The sequence below is a fragment of the Quercus robur genome, chromosome 3 (assembly GCF_932294415.1).
Source record: "Quercus robur chromosome 3, dhQueRobu3.1, whole genome shotgun sequence".
NCBI lineage: Eukaryota > Viridiplantae > Streptophyta > Magnoliopsida > Fagales > Fagaceae > Quercus > Quercus robur.
The window spans coordinates 32,674,986-32,683,750 of record NC_065536.1 but is presented as its reverse complement, the minus strand read 5'-3'; positions in this window follow the sequence as shown (position 1 = coordinate 32,683,750).

Sequence of the window (8,765 nt, the reverse complement as noted above, 5' to 3'; positions counted from 1 at the left end):
AACTTGGGAACTCCTTTTTGAGATATCAAGCTTCAACTTTTCTTTTCTCTTTTTGTTCTTTTTTTGTTTAATCTGCTTTCCTTGCTTTGTTTGTGTTATAACATGTTTGCTTAGTTTAGTCTTATGCTTGTTTGATGTTTATAAGCATGCTAGGTTGTTAGAATTAGGGTTTTCTTTTATGCTTTGTTTTTCTGTTTCATGTTTCTAGGTTAGGGTTTTGAACAAGTCCCACACACACATACCATAAGCATGCATACATAGATTAAAACCTGCGTACGCAGGTCTTTGGCTACATACGTAGGCACTTGCCTAGAAACCCTAACTCAGATCTCTTATGTTGTTTGGTTTGCTTACTTCACATGTCTTACCTCTGTTTAAAACCCTTTTCATATGCATATACGAATTTGAGTCTATAATTCACATGCTTTATTTGTTGGTATCCCTTATATGCTAGATTAGGGTTTGTCTTCTTGTTTCTTAATCTTAATATCATGCCATTAATTCACATGCCCATGCATTGATGCCATATAGGTGCTGAGTTACTGTAAGGTAAGTAAAGGTAGGTCATGCATTGAACATGCATCTTTTATGATGAATATGTTTGTATGATGTTTGGTTTTGAGTATGAATGTTTACATGATCTTGTGATTGCTATGATTAAGTTGCTACCTTGCTTTAGATGTATGATAGGGATTTCATATGCTAGATGAATGTTAGGGTTTGTATATGTGTGTGGTTTGGCTCTTTATTGCTTTATGGATAGATATGTGTTTTGGAATGAATGATGTCATTTTGTATGTTAGATACATGCTAGTGTGTGTATGAGTTAGAATACAAGTGTTGAATTTGTTTTTAATAAGGTTAAGACATAAAACACAACGATGGGAGGCCAACCTTAGGGTTGGGCGGTCTTAGGTGCCAAATACCTTCCCAAGAACGTACCTAAACTCCGAACTCATACTCTGGTAGTAAGATCAAAGGTCCTTCCTCGAAAAAACGCTATATATATGGTTTCTAAACCATTGTAAAAACTAGGTGGCGACTCCCCCCTTGTGTCCACACCCACTGTTCATTATATACCACTCATGTAGTATACTTTGGATGTCTTATCATTCACTATTATTTTAAATGAATGGCATTGAACATGTGGAACGTTTGTTACCATATGCAGCTGGGAATCTTAGTCCACACCTGTATTGCCATTGACGTCCTTCAAACACACATATCAGGCATGTATTGACCTGCACTAAATCGCTTGATACTTCCTCTAAGCCAGTATCCTGAAGGTTTTCTCATACGACTTCAGCAACTTTTTATTGTACAAGTTGTGTTATGTATAATGCACATTAGTGGACTTTACATTCATACACTAACTTCTTATACAATGCTATTCTCCTTAATACTAACCAATTGTATCCCTAAAGCAAAAGTTGCATAGTCATATTCTCCGGGCGTCCCCAGTTCTTCCATCTATGCACATATATGTAGTATCCCACCTAGGTTTTTGGATTCACGAGTCTCATATTTTCTACATGTACTCTAAATTTATCTAGAGTCAATCATTTGGTCTTAGGATTGGCCACCATCTCACTTGAGGGGATAAATCGGATTTGTATTTCGCCCCTTTCCACTATATCTTGAATATAGTGATAATTTGTTTCAATGTGTTTACCTTTAGAGCTATTATTTGCTCCACTTTTTATTAACAAGATAGCGAACTTATTGTCATAAAACACATTGACTAGTCTATTTGGTATACCTAATTTTAAACTGTCGACAAATCACTTAATCCAGACTACTTCACTTATCGTTGTGTTGCATGATATGAATTCTACCTCTATGGTATGTTTTGCAACACAACCTTACTTCTTACTTAACCAAGAGACAATTGTTCCACCAAATAGGAATATGACCACTAGTAGATTTTCTATTATATACATCTTCTGCAAAATTAGCATCTGTATATCCTATTACTTCTAGATCACTATTTCCAAAATATAATTTCATACCTTTGGTGCCTTGGAGATATCTAAAAATTCTTTTGACTACCTGTCAATGTGCCATTCCAGGATTAGATTGATATTTAGTTACTAATCTTACTACATGACAGATTTCTGGCCTTGTGCTTGTCATTGCATACATTAAACTACCCATAGCTTAGGCATAGGGGACATTTTCCATAAACTCTTGTTCTTCTTTATCCTTAGGGCGCATATTCTTACTTAATATAGTTCATTTACTTATAAACGTACTCAATGTGGAACCTAGAGTTTTAAAATTCTTTTTTTGAAATTGGGTTTTTGCTTGTATTCTTCAATGTGGAGCTACTGGACCATAAGATTAGGCTTCATCAATGTGGGGCTCCATTGATTATTGCTTTTCATGATTTTGCAATAGTGTTGATTATTGCTTTTCTGCTTTCCCTTTCCATGGTTTTTTCTCCCAAAAACAAGATTATTGTTTTTCTGTGTTATGCTTTGTGTGGACCACATGACCACATGATACATACACAATTGCTGGTATATTTAATTACATTCATCAAGCCCATCTCATTTGCTGGTATATAGTTAGGGAAATTGAAAGAGAAATTTGACTACCTAACAAAGCAATAATCTATAATAGATTATACTTTTCCACATGCAAGCTCATCTCATACTTTATTTTGCTGTATTTTATATGCAGATGGCTGACTTGACATTCAATTTTGAGATTCATCATGGTGGCCAGTTTGTGTGGAACCCAGATTTGGTATATCTAGGAGGTAGTACTTCTTTTATTAATGAGGTTGACCTAGATAAACTTAGTTATTTTGAAATACAAGATATTTGTTGTGATTTGGGGGCATTTAGTACAAGTAGATTTCATTATCTTATTCCTGGAGGTAATTTGGAGTAAGGGTTAAGGCTTATAAATGGAGATGATGATGTAGTTTATATGTGTGAGATTCATGTTGCATGGTCTATATATAAGATAACACTATATGTTGAGGGTAGTGAGGAGCCATTTGCAGTTAAACAACCATTTGCTAATGAGGAAGTAGCAAATAATGATGATGTGCATAAGGCACCTCAGAATGGTGATTACGTGCATGAGGTGGGTTAGAATGATAATGATGTGCATAATGTGCATGAGGGAGGTAATGTGGATGCTGAAGGAGGTGGTAGACAAGATTTTGATTGGTTGGAAGAAGGGTTTGAAGGGCTAGATTTTGATGATGATGTATTTGAAAATGTAGATGATGGGTCATCTACACATGATAGAGTTAGTGGCAGTGTAGCAACCCCACATAGGCTCTCTGAGGGAGATAATGTCAATACAGCCCCATTGAAAGAAGCTACTGCAGCTAACAGTGACCCATCTCTTGAAGATGGTGAATGGATTGACCCACCTCTTAAAGATGACATGGAAAGTCTAGTAGAGTCTGATGATGATCAGCCAGCGCCAACTGTTACAAAAGAACTTGAGTTTAATGTCCAAACTGACATGAGAAAACCAATGTTAAAGAAAGGAATGAAGTTTCCAAACTCTAAGGTATTTAGGAAGGTATTGAGGGAATATGCTATAAACTAGCAGGTAGATATCAAGTTCAAGCTGAATAAGAAGAAGAAGATATCAGTTTATTGTATAAATGAATGTGGATGGAGGTGTTATGCATCTCAACTATCTGGGCAGTTGATATTCCAAATAAAAACATTCAATCTAAAATGCACCTGCCCTAGATCCTTCAAACACAGCCAAGTGACTGCAAATTATGTTGCAAAGAAGTTTATGCAAGAGTTTGACAAAAATTCTAATTGGAAAGTGGCAGGTGTTCAACATCATGTGAAGCAAACATTTGGAATTGACATAAGTTACAGTCAGGTGTATAGGGCAAAAAGGAAAGCTACTGACTTGATTACTAGGGATGAACAGCTGTAATATGGGAAGTTTAAGGATTATGCAAAGATGATAAGATTGAATGATAAAGGAAGTAAGGTTATTTTGCAAACTAAAATGGAAGATGAAAATGCACAGCTCAAATTTAAGAGAATGTATATCAGGTATAATGTACAAAAATTTGGTTTTTTGGGAGGCTGTAGACCAATCATTGGTTTAGATGGGTGCCACTTGAAAGAGAGATTTTGGGGGCAAATACTTTCTGCCATAGCTAGAGATGCAAATGATAACATTTTCCCAATTGCATTTGTTGTAGTTGAGCAAGAGAACAAAGATTCATGGGTATGATTTCTGTAGTAGTTTTCAGATGACATTGAGAATTTAGAGCAATTTAATCTAGTCTTTATCACTAATAAACAAAAGGTATGACCTACAATTGTACTAATATATTTAACCCACATATTTAAAGTTTAATAATACATGCTTCAGTTCATTTCAACATGTTTAACTAACATATTTACTTGATCTGTTTTGTATATGAATTAGGGTTTTATACCTGCAATTGAGATGTTGTTCCCAACTTGTGAGTATAGGTATTGTGTGAAGCATATCTATAATAATTTTAAAGTGGATCATAAGGGCTTGGAGTTGAAGGATGCATTGTGGAGATGTGTTGGAGTCATAACAATCAAGGAGTTTGAGAGGAAAATGCAGGAACTGAAGGATTTGGATGTCAAGGCATGAGAGTATCTTGCTGCCATCAACCTTGTACAATGGTCTAAGTCTCACTTTAGTAGTAGAGCTTTGTGTGACTGTTTAGCTAATAACTTGAATAAGTCTTATAATGCCATGATCTTAGAAGCTAAGGATAAACCAATTTTAGCAATGTTGGAGTGGATCAAAGTTAGGCTCATGACCAAACAATACAAAAAGATGAAAGGTATAGCAAAATACACTGGAAATGTGTGTCCTAATATTCAAGATAAATTAGAGAAGTTAAAATATGATTCTATACCTTTCAGTGCTACTCCATTAGGCAGGTTCATGTATGAGGTTGATAATAGTCGTGAGAGACATGTGGTTGACTTGGTTAGGAAAGCATGCAGTTGTAGGATTTAGGATTTAGGATTTAACAGGACTTCCTTACAAACATGGGATCTCTGCTATTGTTAAGAACCTGGAGAAAGTGAAGGACTATGTGCATCCTTGTTACTTGAAAGAGACATTTGTTGAGACTTACAAAGAGATAATACAGCCAATGGCTAGCCAGTCTGAGTGGGTTGAGACTAACCAACCTGCTCCTGTTGCTCCTCATGTGTATAAACCACTTGACAGGCCACTAAAGCAAAGAAAAAGAGATCTTGAAGAGCCAAAGAACCCTTATAGAGTTTCTAGGATGAACAAGACAATCAAGTGTGGAAAGTGCCAGAAAAAATGACATAATGCAAGAAGGTGCAAGGCAGGCATCACTGGTGAAACTCCATGGTAGAGAAGAGATAGACTTGCTAATTCAAAAGCTGTAAGTATTTCCATGCGTTGAACTATAGTCATTTCCTCATATATTTCATGCGTATGTAACTTGTACAACCCTATTTGTAGGCATAAGGCAGTAAATCTATAACAACAAAGTAGACTGCAACACCTCAAACTGCATCTCAGCCACCAAGTACTAAATTTCAACTTGTATACAGAGCTTTTGGTCAAACTATATCTTAACCTACACCAAACAATAGATCTGAGGCAGCAACTCAACGTCCAACTGCATTTAAGGCCAATTAGTTCTCTTCATCCTCACAACCAAGCTTTCATACCCTTAAAGAGACATTAGATTCTTTACCATCTCAGGCACCTCTACTAATATCTATTTTGTTTATTTTTTTTCCTCTTACTTGCTATTGTTGGACCATCTTGCTAACTGCTAAATTTTGGTTATGCAGCTAAGTGCATTTGTGAGCACTAATGGTGTACCAAGTCAAGGAAGTGGTGGTGGTGTTACTAGGGGGTTTAAAGGTAGAAAGTTTGGTGTATCAAGTCAAGTCAAAATCTTTCCTCTTGGAAAGCAATCTCTACAACTTCTCCAGCAGTTATAATCTCATATTTTTACTATTTTTAATCTCCATGTCTCTCATACTTCCATATATTATACATATTACAAATACTACATCTCACAAAATATCTATATCTTTTACCATCTCCACACTTCTCAAGAGATATCAAACACTTATACTAAAAGCTCTTCTTATGAAAGGTATGAACTTCTATTACTAAAACCCTTATCCTAGAAGGCACCAAGATCTCATATCAAAACCCTTCTCCTAGAAGGCACAAATCTATCTTACATAAAGCCCTTCTCTTAGAAGGTATTAATACTCCATATAAAAGCCCTTCTCATGGAAGGCAACACTATTCATAACTTCATAACAACTAAAAGAGTATTGTCAAGGGGAAACTCATTTAAGTGCATGATAAGAGGAGCAAGCTTAACTAGCCTCTACACATAGCTGAACATACTCTCTCTCCCTTCAGTTGCACCCATTTTTCCCCTTCAATCTTGAAGTTATCATGGCAAACTGTATCTCTACTGCTGGAGTCATTCTACTAGAATGCTATCAACTCATTGATACTATACAATTGGAGCTGCAAACCATCAAAGATAAGTGACTCTGCTTCCTTATCTTTAAATTTAAATAATTGAGTATATAATTACTTTACCTTTAAATACTATTATAACTATTAATCAAAGTTTAAACTCATTTAAATGCATGATAAGAGGGGCAAGCTTAACCAGCCTCTACACACAGTTGGACATACTCTCTCTCCCTCCAGTTGCACCCATTTTCCCCCTTTAATCTTGAAGTTATCATGGCAAACTGTCTCTCTACCGCTGGAGTCATTCTACTGGAATACTATCAGCTTACTGATGCTATACAGCTGAAACCTCAAACCATGCAAAGATAAGTGACTTTGCTTCCATATCTTTAAATATACATCATTGAATACATGATTACTTCACATTTAAATACATATTACTTTATTTCAGCTACTATTATAACTATTAATCAAAGCTATTATATCAAACGCATATTATACATTTATTCGACCATTATCATGATTCTTAGACTTTGGCATTAATGGTTTTGTAGGCTTAAAAATACGGTAGTAGCCATTGGACCACGTGACCTAATGTTGAGTTACGGACGCAACTCCCCAAACACAACCCGGGCCTAGCAAAGTCACTAATCTAGTGGATAACACATGGCCGAGCAACTGAAAAAGGCCCCCGAACAGTTGTTAGTCACGTCAGCAATTTCTATCCAAGAGATAACAGCAGAGATTAAATTAAATTGACATGATATTGAAAGGTTAGAGACCAAATTGAAAAATGGTGTCAAGTATAGAGACCAAATATGTAGTTTATCCTTATGAATATATAGATGAAAGATAGTTAACAACAAAACACTAAAACTATAGAATTGAATTATTGATCATTGGATTCACAGAATCTAGAAGTCAAATACTCAAATGTGCAACAACTATGCCCCATCATTTACCAAAAAAAAAACAACTATGCTCCATCCCTAATTTTTGTCTCGAGAATCAGGAGAAAGATGGAGGTTGTTGTATTGTATCTCATTGTAATTTCTTTTTATTCTTTTTTTTTCCTAAACAATTTCTTTTTATTCTTGTTAATGGAAAGTATTATTTAAAAAAAAAAGAAAAAGAAAAGGTAAAGCCATTATTGTTTATGGTGGCAAAGGATATCAAATTTTGGGTTAATTGTCCCTTTGGTTAGTCGTTTTGGGAGATTAAATGAGCATTTTTAAAACGCAAAATTTTGTTTTACAACAACAACTACTTATAACTTTTTTTTTCTTTTTTTTTTTTTTTACAAATGTTTATTTTAAACTCAAAACAAAATTTTCCAACAACTTATACAAACGCATCCCAAGTCTTCTTTAATTTGAAACAATTTATAATACATTTAAAATTATTTTATCTTTTGACTAGAAAAAAAAAAATTTATTTTATCTTTTATGATGTAGTTGGTTACATAGTCGGCTCATAGAAAGGATGCCTACAAATAGAATGAACTATAGGACACTGATGTGGGTCTAACCGCTACTTCTCCAATGCTTAAATCAAAGTGAAAAGTTAACGAATGCCTAAGGCCTAAGGACATTAATTTAGGAAATATTTTTAGAGATTATTATGAAAAAAAGTTGCTTTCTTATATATATGTATATATATATATATATGTATATATAATTTTTTATTTTTTCCATAAAAGTGACATTAAAATATTTTTAAAATAATCCAATAACAAATACCCTGAGGGCATTCATCATCTGGACCTAAATCAAATATATTTTTGGGAGATTGACTTATGCGTACCTTGTTCCTCAATTTTTGCCATTTTTTGAAGGACATTTCAAGCACAACAGTTCATTACCAACCCAATCTGACTGTCACCCACATTTGATTGATTGAGTTGACTCCTTTCTCACTTCCTATTTGATTCAGTCCATGATGCCATCAACTAGCAATGAGTAGTCGAGTAGGCTAGTCGATGTAGTTGATGGAGGATTGTTCCTTTGAAATTTTCTATCATGATAAATGGAAAATAAAAGCTTGTAACTACTAGGATGTAATTAGTGACTACTAGGATGTAATTTTCCTATAAGTGACCTCTATCTTCAAGGTTGAAAAAAATTCATCGCCTCAGATGACCTGCCTTACCCCACTTTTTCCCATGTGGGTTCCCCCACCTTGAAAAGGTGATGAGGTAGGAATGAGTTTTGCTTGCCCCACTCGGTCCCGCCTTGCACCACACCAAATGTGTGTCTATACTTTTATGTAATATATATACATTTTATATATATAAGCTATTT